We start from the raw sequence: 16,295 nt of genomic DNA, 5'->3' as shown, positions 1-16,295 counted from the left end.
ACCGAGCCGATTCGAGAAAAATAGTAAAGAAAACAAGTGTTTCTTTTGACCTCAAGAATCTACTGTTGAAATATTTGTACGAGTCAAAAACCCTGAATTGAGACACTAAACCAATGATATCAGAGACGATGTATATTCGTTTCTGATTATTCGATTTGAATGATGAGTTATTTTTATCAACCATCCAATATGTTTATGGAATTTGTGAGCAAAATAGCATTTCCTGGAACGTATGCAAAAGCGAACAATAATAATGTATTGTTGAAGAAAATAATCATCTATCGCATTCAATATGGATGGAAGTTCCAGACAAAAAAGAGTATTACTTCCTATTGTTGGCTGGTGGAACTAGGGCATTCTGAAAATTCTCGGAATAATAATTTGTAGAGATGAGAAGAAGAAAAAGACATCACGAATTCGAATCTTCTTGAAACATTTCTAGAATTGGAGAATGTGAATTTTTCCGGTGACAAGTTTCTTATTTTCACTGGAGGAATTCAATATGAAGTAGCTGGTATATCAGCTACTTCTACTTGAATTCCTAGTGATGAAAAAGGGCAGTTGAATGCAGCCATCTGAATTGCATTTTCAGATTATTTACACATAATCAGTTTTCAAGCAGATCAATACATCCACACTACCTGATTCTTGGATCCGATAGATTCATTTAGAGCACTGGTTCTTAACCGGTGGTCCGCGGACCACTGGTGGTCCCTGAAAGCACCCGAAGTGGTCCGCGAAGCCATCCGACAGGACATAGGGTTGAACCAGACTGAAGAGCACTTATTGATAACAATTATTTTATATGAGTTTTCTAGAAAAATGCCACCAAAACGAAAGTATGACGGCTATTATATTGAACTGGGTTTCTTCAATAGAAAAAATGGGGGGACTAGACCCCAATGCTCTCTCTTTTCATCGACATATTTATGCGAGCAGGGGTTTTCGATTCTACTGATAAAAAAACAAGCATCGATATCGGTTGGATACCAGTGCCGACATGCCAGTTTGGCATTAAGTACCTAGCACTGAACCAAGGATTCATAAATTGGTGAAGAGTATGCAGTGAAAAAAATCGCATTGAAATAATAAAGCTACTCTGTATAATTATCTGTTTAAAAATACAAATATAAAATACTGTTGGCTCTGAATGATTGTTGGGTGTTTCGTTCATTCAAATTTATAACTACAACAACCTTGTTTATTCATTTACAAAAATTGACATTTACGTACTTAATATTACCTCCGAACAGTTGGTGGTCCGTGACAAGACAACAATGTTGTCAAATGGTCCCTGATCACTAAAAGGTTAAGAACCACTGATTTAGAGGGTTCAAAATTGTGGTGTGGAGGAGAGAAAAAAATCTGAAAGTTTTCAGGCTAGAATCCCGAATACGAAATAATTATTGCTGAACAGAACAATAATAATACTTTGTGTTGTAATGCTTTAGTTCAAGGAAACTGGTCTTTGAGTAATGAAAACTAGAATTTTTTATTCATAGCAGTTATAGAGAATTCTCTTCAAATCTACAAGCCTCCAGTAGACGCGAGAGGATTTCTTGGCCAGGATATTCCTTATTTCTAATGAATAAATAAATAAATAAATAAATAAATAATAAACCTTTGTGTTTCACGAGTTTAGATAGAACGATTTAGTGAATACGATTCTTGCAATACTCAGCCTTCAAAATAAGTGGATATAAAACAAAAGCTTAAGGACCCTAACTGCCATATTTTGTGCCTAATTTCATCAATCCATCTCTAGAATTTTTTGTTAAAAGCCCGGACAAATGGATGTTTTAATTTGTGTTTGTTGGTTTTTTAATTTTCATACCTCATAATAAAAACAAGAATTTCAAAACCAATTTTTTTTACAGTATCATGATTCCAAGAGTTTATTATTGGAAATTAACAACCGAAATAGATTTGTCCAACAAAAAAAAAAGTTTCGTTCCCATCCTGCATATTTGGTGGCAAGAAGTAGAGATCACAATAATTCTTTTGTAGTCTATACCGCCAAGGACTCAAGTCGTCGTCGCCAGGCAGCATATAAACCGAAAATAGATACTAACATAAATAGAATATGAACTTTATCGTGTACTCAGTATGTCTTTTCCTGAAAAAATATTTTTTTTGGGAGACTATTAGCAAGAGTAATGTTCTTCATGCATATGGGAAGGCAACGCGTCTTTATCACCTCAAAAACCAGTGTTGAACTCATCTGAATGTAGGTTTTCGCTTCCAAATTCTTGATTGCTTGAAATAATCAGTCTTTTAAATACGGAAACAAGTTATTTTCCCCCTCCTTTCTAGATCGTTATCCACCCCCATCTGAATGAAGGGCTCTCCCTGCCCCCAATCGTCTGTTTCCTCATCTCTCGCTTATCTAATCCACTCATCCACGTTTTCGCTGTAGTCTCCCAGTTTAAGATTCTTTGTGCCCTTCTGTCGTCTTATTTGGCTTCGTGGCCAGCCCTTCACCATTTCATATTTGCAACTTCTCCTACGATGTTTCTGACTTTAGTTGTACGAATACACAGGGTGTCTCTAAATGCGAAGGACTTGGGAGATGATTCCTCGATCAAAATGAGCAGGGATAGTCAAAATCGACCTCCCTTCCAAGAAATAGCCTTTGGAAGGCGATGACTAGTTGACAGTTCTAAAAAACACTGAGTCATAAAACTATACATAATATGAAGCTCTAAGTAGATGTTACTCAAACAATTTTTTAACATTTCATAACTTTATTATTAGGGGTTGAAAATAACAACCCCTAATGATTTTCCTTCAAAAATTCTCTTATGGTGTCCGATTCAAATCTGGAAAAAAAAGTCTCCTGCAAAATTTCGATACAGACGATACTTTTCTCGCTTTCTCGGAATAAATAAAAACTTACAAGCAGTATACGAAGGTCTATGAGGCAGAGAGTTGATGCATGTATTTTAGCGGGAGGTACTCATTCTATGGAACACTTATACGATGAAATGGAATGAACAGTGATCAGAACTGCTTGTAAGTTTTTATTTATTCCGAGAAAAGAATCGACTGTATCGAAATTTTGCGACAGACTTTTTTTCTCCAGAATTGATTGGGAAACCATATGAGAATTTTATTTTTCGAAAATCTATCCCACGAAAACAATTTTTGAAGGAAAATCATAAGGAGTTGTTATTTTCAACCCCTAAAAGTTATGAAATCTAAAAAAATTGTGTGAGTAACAGCTACTTAGTGCTTCATATTATGTATAGTTTTATGACCCATTGTTTTTTAGAACCCGTGAAAAAAAATTGAAAACTGTCAACTCGTGATCGCCTTCCAAAGACTGTATCTTGGACGATTTCGAAAAAAATTTATAGGAACTACCCCTCCTTATTTTCAACGAGGAATAATTTCCCTAAGTCCTTCGAATTTGTTTACAGACCTGTATAGTACAATATGAATATAGTTTTTTAAGATATACACAGCGCAAAAAAATTAACGCACATTATGGAAATCTCAAATTTATTCTACAACTGAAGGTGTTCTCAATGATAATTATTTTTATCAGAATTATGCATGCATATATTATCGACTTTCAACGGTTTTCTTCAATAGAGATGTTTTTTCCCAGCAGGAATAAAAAAAGATGATATCAGATTTTGAATGTATTGGCTCCATTCTAAATTCAGTTGTTCTCGATCAATTCTAGTGATCAATAGTTTTTCTACACTCGATCGCAATGCAACGCGAAACACGCAATTTGACCCAAGAGGAATGTGCACAAGCGATAGTTTTGCGAGAAGAAGGGTGGACACAAGAATTGCAGAAAGGTTTGGAGTTTCCCATACAAGTGTGTCCAGAATGTTGCAGCGATTCAGGGAGACAGGTATGAATGTCCGAAGACCAGGACAGGGTAGACCACGGGCAACAACTGCCATTCAAGAACGTTACTTGAGAGTTTCTTCGTTGAGACAACGGTTTGCAACCGCTCGCCTCCTTCAAATTCAGCTTGAGCAAACTCATGAGGTGCAAATTAGCACTCAGACAATAAGAAATCGCCTCAGAGAATATGATTTAAGGTCTCGTGTCGCGGCAAGAGGCCCAGCTCTTACCCCAGCCCATCGAAGGGCGCGTTTGGATTTTGCGAGAGAGCATATCCATTGGGAAGAGGCCGATTGGGAAAGAGTTCTCTTCACAGATGAGTCTAGATTCTGCCTCCACCATTGTGATCGACGTTCCCTTGTATACAGATGTCCACATGAAAGATATGCTCAGTGCAATTTCCTGAATACTACTGGTTTCGGGGGAGGATCGATTATGATATGGGATGGAATATCTTTGACTGCTCGCACAGTCCTAGTGGTCGTTGATAATGGAGCTATGAATGCTGATAAGTATATAAGGAACATTCTTGAAGAGCATGTAGTGCCATTTGCCCCATACATTGGTGAAAATTTCATTTTTATGGACGATAATGCCAGACCCCCATCGTGCGCGCATCGTTCAGGAGTACCTTGAAGAGGTTGAAGTATCTCGAATGGAATGGCCAGCAAGAAGTCCAGATCTCAATCCGATTGAGCAGGTTTGGGCAACCTCAATAGAAGGCTGAGAAGTTCAGAAAATCATCCAGCTACTCTTAATGACTTAGGAATCCAACTCGGAGAAATCTCGGAAGGATTAGATCAGAACATTTCAATAAGATCACTCATTTTGAGTATGAACCGTCGTTGCCGAGCTGTAATTAACGCAAGGGGTGGAAATACCAAGTATTAAATCACTTATCAGCATTTCAGTATTTTGAAAATTGTTCATTTCTCTTCTTTCACATATGATTCGGTGAAATCCTGAATTTTTCTTCCATTTAATGTGTCTTGATTCGTTCAAAACCTTCCCGAGAGAACATAAAAACATAGTTATAAAGTCAATGTAGAGATAACTTTCATTAAAATTGAGATTTTCAGAATGTGCGTTAATTTTTTTGCGCAGTATATTATCACCCACGTCTTCCAGTTAAAGTATTCTTCATATTTTCTCGTACAATGCGCTGTTTTCGAGTAATTTGATGCTAGTTATTCTGAAGGTGTTTTGTTTTTCCAGGAGTGGAGCAGCTCATTTTGAACACTTAAAATGGCTATATCTTTTTATCAGGGCCGAATCGGAGAAAATGGTGAAGGAAGAAACTGTTTCTTTTAACCTCAAGAATCTATTTTCAAAATATTTGTACGAATCAATAATTCACCATGTATAGTTGTTTGTTCGAGGCTCTCTCTATTTTTTGCAATTTTGATTTGCAACTTTGTGTTAGAGATTTAAATTTTCAGCGTTTATCCCCGATTGCAAATACTGAAAACATAAAATTTGAGAAGTTTTACTTTTTTCCTGTCACATTTTCTTTATATCGTGAGGGTTTACCCCACTACCTAAAAATCATCGCGGATCCATGCGCAATCCTTTTTTTCTGCTAACCCATAATGACTCACTCAATTTATATCGGGAACCGGAAAAAGAATGTGAAAAGCGTCCGGTCAATAAATTTCAATTGGACTCTGAAATATCGGCCCCTATAAGTCTGCGAGCCGATTTACTTTCCCCACTCCATTCATCCTTTCAGGCCCATTTGGTCGAGCCGTTTTTCACGATGGGATCCGAGAGGCTGTCAGAACAAGTGCTTGACCTGTCGCTTCGGGGTTTCCTTATTTTTTTCTGATTTTTCAGAGCGGAGAACATACGGGCTGGACGGGTTTTCCATTACATATACGAGGATGTATTCATATCTAGTTCGCCTAGACCAGTTCCATGCATAAAAAAAAATATTGCGTTACCATAGCAACGAACAATAACTCATTAGATGTGTCAGTGTGAAGTTTGAGGTCAAAAAGTAAACCAGAGTTACGCAATAAATTAAAAGAAAGAAAATGTCCACCAAAATTGTGAAAATCAAAAATTGGAGTATCCAGCCATCATCAAGTACCTGTATTTAAAAGGGTTAAGAGGTAAGCAGATTTACGAAGATATGCTTAATACCCTTGGTGATCAATGTCCTTCGTATGCGACCGTGAAAAATTGGACTGCAAGCTTCAAAAGAGGTAAATTTTCCGTTGAAGATGATGACCGATCGGGAAGGCCAGTTTCTGTGTCAGTCCCCGAAAATATCGATGCAGTTCATGACATGATTTTATCAGACCGTCAAATTGGGCTAAGACGGATATCTGAAGCACTGAATATTCCATACGAACGCGTTCATCATAAAGTTCACGTCAATTTGGACTTGAGAAAAATTGCTGCAAAATGGATTCCCAAATGTTTGAATGTTGACCAAAAGCATGCAAGGGGAGAAGCATCGCGTTCGATCTGTGCTCGATTTGACAACGATGTAGACTTCTTAAACCGAATTGTCACTATGGATGAGACTTCGGTACATTTCTACGATCCAGAAACAAAGCAACAATTGATGGAATGGCGACACTCTGCTTCTCCAAGACCTAAGAAGTTTCGTGTCCAAAACTCTGTTGGAAAAGTTCTTGCTTCAGGTTTTTGGTATTGTCGTGGAGTAATCATGATTGATTTTTTGGATAAAGGTACAACAATAACCAGAGATTACTATTCGACATTACTGACCACTCTACGGGAAAAAATTAAACAGAAAAGACGCTGAAAGCTATTCAAAGGTGTTTTGTTTTTGCAGGACGCCCCTGCACACAAATCTCATGTTGCCATGCAAAAAATTCGTGATTTAGGGTTTGAATTACTAGAACACCCCCCTTATTCACCAGATTTGGCTTCATCCGACTATCATCTCTCTCCTTAACTGAAAAAAAGTTTAAAAGGTCGTAAATTTTCTTCCAACTAGGAGGTAATAAAAGCTGTGGAGGTCTGGTTTGCAAAGCATGAAGAAACATTTTTTTTTAAAGGTCTAGAGAAGTCGCAGGTTCGCTGTAATAAATGTATCCAATTAAGAGGAGAATATGTTGCGTAATAAAATATTTTGACATTGAAATTTTGTTTGGTTCTATAGTGGGCAAAGAATTTTTCATTATATTCTCGTATATATGTCTCAAATAAAGTTCTTTTCCAAAAAGAACAAAATAAAAATACAAGAACAGATTTATAAAAAAATTAAAAAGTCCATCGAGACTAGGAATATCAATTATTTTTTAGAAAATACTATAAATTTCCGTACATTTGTGCAACATGAATCTCCACGGTTAACAGAACATACATTTCAATGGACCGTTCAATTATAAATTACCTGCAGCTGGGTGTCATTCCTATTCAGTTTCTTGAATAATTGCACATGTTGTTTCACCATAAACAACCCTTTTTCTATGAATATTCAACGTTCAAAATTCTTCTACCGAAAAAGACACCAATGAGGACTTCATATTTGTCTATCATTCTCCCTCATGAAAGACGCTTGATTTTAAAGAATCTCAATAATCTACTAGGAAAACATTTCAGGGGATTATTATTTAGGGGGCCTTCCGAACCAAAAAATTCAAATGAAACCGTTCCTGTCACCTCTCCACATAATGGATAATGCATCTTCCGACTCGATATGCCCCAGTCATCTCTTAAGCCTCCTAGCCAATATGAATATAATATGCGATGTATTCGAGGGTCGTGCACCGCCCCACCGCAATTCCTAAAGAGTAACGTTCATCCCATAATGCAGTGGCATAAAAATTAATCCCGCGGCGCGAGGGAGATCCTTATTCTTGCGTCAAGCCAGCTATCGCGTCCCGACCACTCTATTCTCATTTAAATTCATATTTGGCTGCAGTCAGATTAAAATTCAATTTGTTACGATTACGATTTCGTAAAATTCACCTAGCCGAATCTGCCCGAAAGATCTGAATTCAATTTATCCACGTTATCGATGCGGACCCTTTAATCCAACTTGACTGGGTCCTATCTCGGAGGGGCCCTCATGCTGAAAGCTTGCCAGTGTCAATCGGCGAGCCATCACAAAGTTTGATATTCGATCCGCTCGTTCCCTTCGCGTTCACTTCAAATGCTCTCTTTTTCGCCCTTTCGGGGTTCGGATGTGATGGGGGTTTCGTTTCGAGTCCTCTTGACTTTCAAGATGGGAGAGTAATGTGTTGAAGCTATATACAGTGGTGGAAACAATGATGGATGCAAGTGCTGCTTGGGTTTATCATTTTCAATCACAACAATTTCACTGAGAATCAAATATGATAACCACCCTAACAGCGGGGTTCATAAAACTTTGATTGTCTGATCAATGATTTGACACTAACTCAATTTCTGAAATGAAATCACTGATATATTTTCATTCCTGAATATATTGAAGAACTAGCAATTGAGAATAATCGATTGGACGTTTGATTCATTCATTCATTGCTGTATCCCGTTACCGGAAATAAATCTACAAAATGACATAAAAAAACAGACTTATAATTTCTTATGGCTAATTGCGACTGTGTGCTCTCCTGTGAGTGAAGAGGCCCAACCGTGACCTACAGATCCTTCCACACTCCAGGCATGGATAGTCACCAACCAGATCTGGCCGCCGCTGTATTCTTCTCGAGTCTCTATTGTAGCTGTGGACCAAAGATCTTCACTGAGATCTGTCTAACGCTAGTTGTTCCCAGTTATGATTGGCATTAACTGTTTGTAGGGATTGATGTAGTGTATCCTTAAACCGCTTATACTGGCCTCCTGGTTTCCGGGCTCCCTCTGTCAATTCGCCATACAGAGCTATTTTGTCTTGTGTCTTGCATCCTCAGAATGTGGCCGCTCCATCTGAGTCGGGCTCTCGCTACTTGAGTCTCAATTGTTGTACAACTCGCACGTTGCAAGACTTCTGCATTCGAAACTTTGTGGAACCATCTGTCTTAGGTGACGTTGTTGCGTTTGTTCAAGCTGTTTAATATGTCGCCTGTAGGGCGTCCAGCTTTCGCTTCCGTAAAGAAGCGTTGGGAGGACCACTGCTTTGTAAAAAGCTGTCTTGGTCTTCAGACTGAGGTCGTGATTTTGAAACACTCTGACCTTCAGCTTCCAGAATGCCCGTGATGCCGAATTGATACGGTTGAGTGTTTCCGTGTCTAGGTTAGCCCTAGTATTTATGAAGCTTTCCAAGTATTTGAACTGCTCGACCTGTTCTAGGGTTTCATTCTCCAGGCTGATATGTGTTTGAAGGCTTTCTGGCGGACTTACTAGGCTTTTGGTTTTGTCGATATTGAGTCTAAGGCTTAAAGCTTCGTATGTTTATAGGTGTCCAGCATTATCTGTAGATCCTCTGGGCTGCTAGCGATAGGTAAGTGCGCAGTCGTCTGCATATTAAGTTCCGTGATAAAATAATAAGGATAAATTCAGATGCATACCACCCACTGATTCGAAAAAAAGCAAACCATCTAGTCGCCTTTTTTCTGAAGTTTGTTTTTTTGCATATGCTTCACGAATGTTCTTATTTTGAAATGGAGTCAGTTTATCAACGGCTTCGATTTGAAACGAGTTGTCTGAAAATGCCAAGACGTGAATTAACAAACGCTGAGGCTAATAGGGCTAACGCAATGCTACAGGGTGGCCTAACTCAGGTTGTTGTAGGGGAAAGGCCCCAAGTCAGCCAAAGTGTGATATCGACTTTGGAATAGGTTCAGGGAGACAGGTTCCGTGTTGGAAAGACCAAGGGTTGATGGGCGACGAAAAACAACACCTGTTCAGGATCGTTTCATCACCGTTTTGGCGAGAAGAAACCCTACATTTAGATGTAGAATGGTACGGAATAGTCTTCAAAATGCAGATGGGGTCCAAGTTTCCATCGAAACCATCAGACGACGTTTGAGAAAGGTGAATCTAGGTGCTAGACGTCCATTAAGAGGAGTTCCATTAACACGTGACCATAAGCGTCAAAGACTGGAATGGACAAGGCAACATATCAATTGGAACGATCAATGGCGTAGTGTCCTTTTCACTGATGAATCCAGATATGGACGATTTTCAGATTCTCGAAGAATAAGGGTATGGACAATCCCACGCATACCCCGTAATCGTCGCTACGTCCAAGAAGTCCATTCATTCCGAGGGGGTAGTGTTATGGTATGGGCCGGGATATGTTTCAACGGGCGCACAGATCTACACATTTGTCCTGGGAATATGACCGCCTTACACTGTAGGGAGCATGTCATTGACAATGTTGTGCCAAATTTTCACGCTGCTATTGGTGAAACTTTTCAATTTCTAGACGATAACGCTAGACCGCGCTCGAGGAGCTTGGTATTCCACATTTTCCAATACCTCCGCACTCACCAGATTTGAATTGCATAGAACATGCATGGGATATGCTCCAAAGAAGATTAGATGATCATCAACCTACCCCAGAATCCTTAAATGATCTGAGAGAGCTTCTGTCCCGTTTATGGAACCAAATTCCTCAAGAAATGCTCAACAACCTCGTGTCTAATATGCAAAGAATATGTCAAGCTGTAATTGATGCCCGTGGAGGCCAAACATTGTATTGATAGTCTTAAAATGCTTGAATTCTATGGGAATAAAATTTCGTTATTTTACTCGATTTTTCTTAACCACCCTGTATACGCTGCAGACCTACAGGCTAAAATTAATTTGTAACTTGAATTCATATTAATATGAATTTTCATCACAAAAATCTTATGTTGACTATATTTTTTTGCAATTTACGTCAATATCCCTAACTCATGTGGAACAGTTTATATAAGGAAGAAACTTACTAAGTCCGAAACCCCAATATGCAAATTTGCAGCACAAAATTATGATCAGTTCTCTAGAAACGAATGGGTCATCCAACGTGGAACGCCCTGTGTATCGGAGATGTCCTAATTTATTTTTCAAACTCGATTGGAAATAATGAAGCAAACAGAGGACAGTTCGACGATATCAAAATGCTCAATAAATAATGGTCAGGAAGTTTTTGTCCCAAATGGTCTTTGCACCAGGTGTAATCTATATGTATTATATTATTCTCTTTCCACTCTTTTGTTAACGGTCGCTCCATCCCCAGGTTCCATCGCGAGGCCCGTAGGGTGATCGTGAATGGTTTTTGTGTCAAATCTGTGCGTCAGATCCACGTTGCGCCGTTTGCGGCTCTCTCAGTCCGTGAATTATGGCCGAGCTATAAATAATAATTCTTTACACCCATTAGGCCATAAACTTGGGCGACAATCAATGTACTCCGGTAATATGATACATAGTGGGGATTTCTCTTGGGTATACTGATTCGGAACCTTTATATCAGGCCAGGCGTAGAGATGGGCAAATATTTCATGAATGTCAAGCTAGTAGCTAGAGGAAGGAAAGGAATAGCTGGAAAATTGGGGATGATATCCTCAGATTTCCACCGGGATACTTTGAATTTTTCACTTTTATTATTCTTTGGATATCTACTTGGAATGAATCGTATTTAGAAAATTTTTTCACCTGAGCTAGATAAGATCGATATACAGGGTGAGTCTTTGACTCGTACAAATATTTTAGCAGTAGATTCTTGAGGTCAAAAGAAACACTTTTTGCCTATACCATTTTTTCCGAATCGGCTCGGTTTGAAAGATACAGGCTGTTGAAAAACCATAAAAATTTTATAAATTTTTCATTTCTATCTCACAAACGATTGTGTCGAATAAAATGAATTTCGGAATATAGTTTCTCATTTATTTGATGAATCTATATCGAACACAAGATATCACCCACGTCTTCCAGTTTTCTCAAATACCATTACGTACAATGAAAATACCAAAAATTCAAAGAACCCAAGTCTTGAAACTAAGTTGGACGCTATCTAATGAATATTTGAACGTTTTGTAAAATAAGAGTATTCCTCATATTTTCTCGTATAATGCACCGTTTTCGAGTAATTCGATGTTCAAAAATTAAAAGGTATTTGTGAAATTTGAAAAATTGGGTACTTTGGCTGAATACAACTCCATTTAAAAGATCCACAGATGTGAAGTGTCACAGATTTAGCTAGTTATTTTGAAGGTAATTTTGTTTTTCCATAGCTTATTATGAAAACCTAAAATGGCTCTATCTGTTTATCAGGGCCGAATCGGAAAAAAATGGTATAGGTACCGTTAGATTCGGGTGACTTGGGACAGTCTTGTAACCTGGGACAATTACCCCCTTGCAGATTTCTTTGTTTCTTACCATTTATAAGTGAAGGGACAAACTTATAAGATTGTGTAGCGTCTTTTCGGTTAGTTTAACAATTAATTCCTGTTGAGTTTGCCGTGACCAGAGCGTTTGAATTGACAGGAAAAATTAAAGATTTCAGGAGAGTAAAAGCGCGTTTTTTTATGGCCCTTATACTTTCTAGTGTCCTGTACATGTGTTTCACTTTGTGCATGTGTAATTTTTTTTCTGGATACGTGGAATAATGGGATATATTAGATATGTCATGAAACAAGGTTGTTTACAAATCAAACGGCAATACGGATCTCATTCATTTATTTTGTTGTTTCATAGGGTGACTTGGGACAATGCCGAATAGATACAAGCGGCGCATTGGCAGCAGGAAATATGCTGATTTTTCGCAGGATATTATTATTTACGATATTTCCACAAAGAAATCACCAAAGAATGAAAAAAAACAAAGTTCCCTTGTCTTGTTTAGTTTTTATACATTTGAGTTGCAATATATTCACTTTCGTTGTAATAGGGGGTGTATCATTTAATTTCCTTACCGAATTTGAACTATATAATCACAAATTCTAATTTTTCAAAACTATACAACGTCCCAAGTCACCTATTTCATTTGAGAGTTGAGAAATCAATAGATTTTAACTTGTGTCCCAAGCCTCCCAAATCGGTGGGCGACTTGGAACAAGTATATTTTATTTTTTTCAAAATTTATATCCGAATTCTGAAGCATGGTATATATCCTAATCAATAGTCTGAGTCATTAAGCATATTTGAACCTCTTTTTTAGATAAAAACAGGTCACTGTTTTGAAAATATGACAAGTTGAATTCAACAATCGTCCCAAATCACCTGAATCTACGGCAGAAAAAAAGTGTATCTTCTGACCTCAAGAATCTACTGCTAAAATATTTGTACGAGTAAAAGACTCACTGTATAAGCGATAAACAAAACAGCTTTTGTGAGTGAGTCTTTTACTCTTTCTGTGAAATCTGCCAACCTGCACAGCGATCAAGGTACAATGGTAGCATTGAGGTAATTTGAGGTTTAATACTCGATGATGATATTGAAAAAATGGGATATTTTCTGGAAATTTCCTATCTCGCCTTAAATAGGTGGTGCAATTATGGGTTGCTAACAAACGAATTAGTGGATGTATCAACAACCCCCTCAAGAATCTTGAGGGGTTGACTGACCCCTGTCTTGAAGGTTTTCTCTATTTGTCCATTCATTTACATACACAGAAAGATTTTTGTAAGGTCCTAACATTCAGGTAAAATCACATAATGATGTTAATTCTTCTTCACATTCTCACTGAAGTACTGATTGATTTTCTTTTTTTGGTAAAATAATTTACAATCTTGAACCTCGCAATCGACTACAGTTAAGATTATATTGTTTATATCGTTATTACGGTAAGGGAGAAGCACCTTAATCACGAAAAATACATCATCAATGACAGTTATCAGAAGAATATTCCATGGTGTAAGAAATAACATTGTTGGTTGCAAAGAGGAACGGAGGATCAAGAAGATGGACTGTAACGACTATTCCGATCCTGATATCGACACAAGAATCTGTTGTTCACCCACTCAATCCTGAAAACTGGTTTCTATTCGAATGCAATAGAGGCCTCGAGTGAAGATGTGAAATCGATAAAGAAGTGGGTACGAAAAAATGCAACGTTTATTTTATTGATCACGTTCAGTGAGAATTGAAGCAGAAAATATGGCTGTGGAAAGAAGTGCTGCAAGTTCCGTCATAAATTTGAGGCAGTTAATTATGAACAAATAATGTAGATATTGCGCAATCGTCTTATACAGGGTGACAATTTGAAAACTGGTCAGTCCAATTATGTTATGACAAGGATGTTTTCAGAGAAAATGCCGGAACAGGTGAATTTTTAAAGGGAGGGGGACATATTTTGAGCAGAATTGTAAGCCGACATCTCCAGAACCCTAGGTGTAGGATCTGCTACCCTTAAATTCCAATTTAAGGCCAATTTTGTCTCGACAAGGATGTTTTCAGACAAAATGCAGGAACAGGTCAATTTTTATTTGGAGGGGGACATGTTTCTAGCAGAATTGTAAGCCAAAATCTCCTCAATCTAAGATGTAGGGGTTGTCAGCCCTAAATTCTTAATAGGGAATAGAGGGTGAGCTAAACCTCAATTGAAAAACAATATGTCCCTCTACATAATACTATTGTCTTCCAATTGAGGGATAGCTCCCCCTCTATTCCTCTATTCCTATTCTGCTCAAAATATGTCCCCCTCCGAATAAAAATTGACCTGCATTTTCTCTGAAAACATCCTTGTAGCGACATATTTGGCCAGGCAAGTTTTTAAATTGTCACCTGTATAATATTATGCCAGGACAATAGTGCAGCTCTATTTAGATAGGTTGAAATTTTTTATTATCGAGTTGAGTTGGCTATGAATCTGGAATTATATAATAAACTGAATAACAATTCGTTTCTAAATGAATTGAGAATAGTATTATCGCAATACACTGGGTGTATCTTTGTCTCGTACGAATATTTCAACACTAGATTCTTGAGGTCAAAAGAAACACTTTTTTCCTATACCATTTTTTCCGATTCGGCTTGATAAAAAGATATAGCCATTTTAATTTTTCATAATGAGCTGTACCACCCTTGGACAAACAAAATTACCTTCAGAATAACTAGCTAAATCTGTGACACTAAACATCTGTGGATCTTTTAAACAGAGTTGTATTCAGTAGAAAATATGAGGAATACTTTCATTTTACAAAACGTTCAAATATTCATTAGATAGCGTCCAAAGTTTCAAGAGTTGGGTTCTTTGAATTTTTGTTATTTTTATGGTACGTAATGGTCATAATGAGAACACTGGAAGAAGTAGGAGATATCTTGTGTTCGAAGAAGATTCATGAAATAAATGTAAAACTATATTTCGAAATATATAAATAAATATTCCGAAAATATGCGTATCAGTGATAAGTGTGTTTGGCAACATCGAAGAGAAGCATAATATTTGCTTTCTGAACGCCTCTGTAGCATTGTGAACTAAGTGGAATAGGTAGAGTGTTACCGGTTTGTGTCACATAAGAATTAGAATAACTCCAGGTCACCTACACGTTCCTAGTTCAGATCTGAAATATTCATGACACTATCGAGTATCGAAGTATGCACAGATCTCACTTTTCATCTCTTCAAATTATGAATGATAGTAGGTTAGAAAAACCTTTACTGATTCTTTGATTCCGGCTTTCGCTTCCGTTTGGAATCAGATGAGATGTACGAGGGAGGATATATTGAAAAATTCTTAGCCTACTATAGAACTAAACAAAATTTCAATGTCAAAATATTTTATACTCAACATATTCTCCTCTTAATTGAGTACATTCATTACAGCAATCCTGCAACGTCTCTAGACCTTTCAAAAAAAATGTTTCTTCTTGCTCTGCAAACCAGACCTCCACAGCTTTTATTACCTCCTCGTTGAAAGAAAATTTATGAACTTTTAAACTATTTTTCAGTTGAGGAAAGAGCTGATAGTCGGATGGAGCCAAATCTGGTAAATAAGGGGGGTGTTCTAGTAATTCAAAACCTAAATCACGAATTTTTTGCATGCAACATGAGATTTGTGTGCAGGGGCGTTGTCCTGCAAAAACAAAACACCTCTGGATAGCTTTCCGCGTCTTTTCTCTTCAATTTTTTCCCGTAGAGTGGTCAGTAATGTCGAATAGTAATCTCCTTATCCAAAAAATCAATCATGATTACTCCATGGCAATCCCAAAAAACTGAAGCAAGAACTTTCCCAGCAGATTTTTGGACACGAAACTTCTTAGGTCTTGGAGAACCAGAGTGTCGCCATTCCATCAATTGTTGCTTTGTTTCTGGATCGTAGAAATGTACCCAAGTCTCATCCATAGTAACAATTCGGTTTAAGAAGTCTACATCGTTTCCAAATCGAGCACAGAACGAACGCGATGCTTCTACCCTTGCACGTTTTTGGTCAACATTCAAACATTTGGGGATCCATTTTCAGCAATTTTTCTCATGTCCAAATTGACGAGAACTATATGATAAACGCGTTCGTATGAAATATTCAGTGTTTTAGATATCCGTTTTAGACCAATTCGACGATCTGATAAAATCATGTTATGAACTGCATCTTTATTTTTGGGGACTAATACAGAAAC

At 37.6% G+C, this 16,295-nt stretch overlaps 1 protein-coding gene across 2 annotated transcripts in view; it reads right to left on the bottom strand.

The window, feature by feature from the left end:
- LOC123306226 (roundabout homolog 2-like) overlaps positions 1–16,295 on the bottom strand; it is a 256,341-nt gene that overhangs the window by 6,094 nt on the left and 233,952 nt on the right. The window lies entirely within an intron of this gene.

The sequence above is a fragment of the Coccinella septempunctata genome, chromosome 1 (assembly GCF_907165205.1).
Source record: "Coccinella septempunctata chromosome 1, icCocSept1.1, whole genome shotgun sequence".
In the NCBI taxonomy this organism is placed as follows: domain Eukaryota; kingdom Metazoa; phylum Arthropoda; class Insecta; order Coleoptera; family Coccinellidae; genus Coccinella; species Coccinella septempunctata.
The sequence above is the reverse complement of the archived record's forward strand: the minus strand, read 5'-3'. Positions and strand labels throughout refer to the sequence as shown.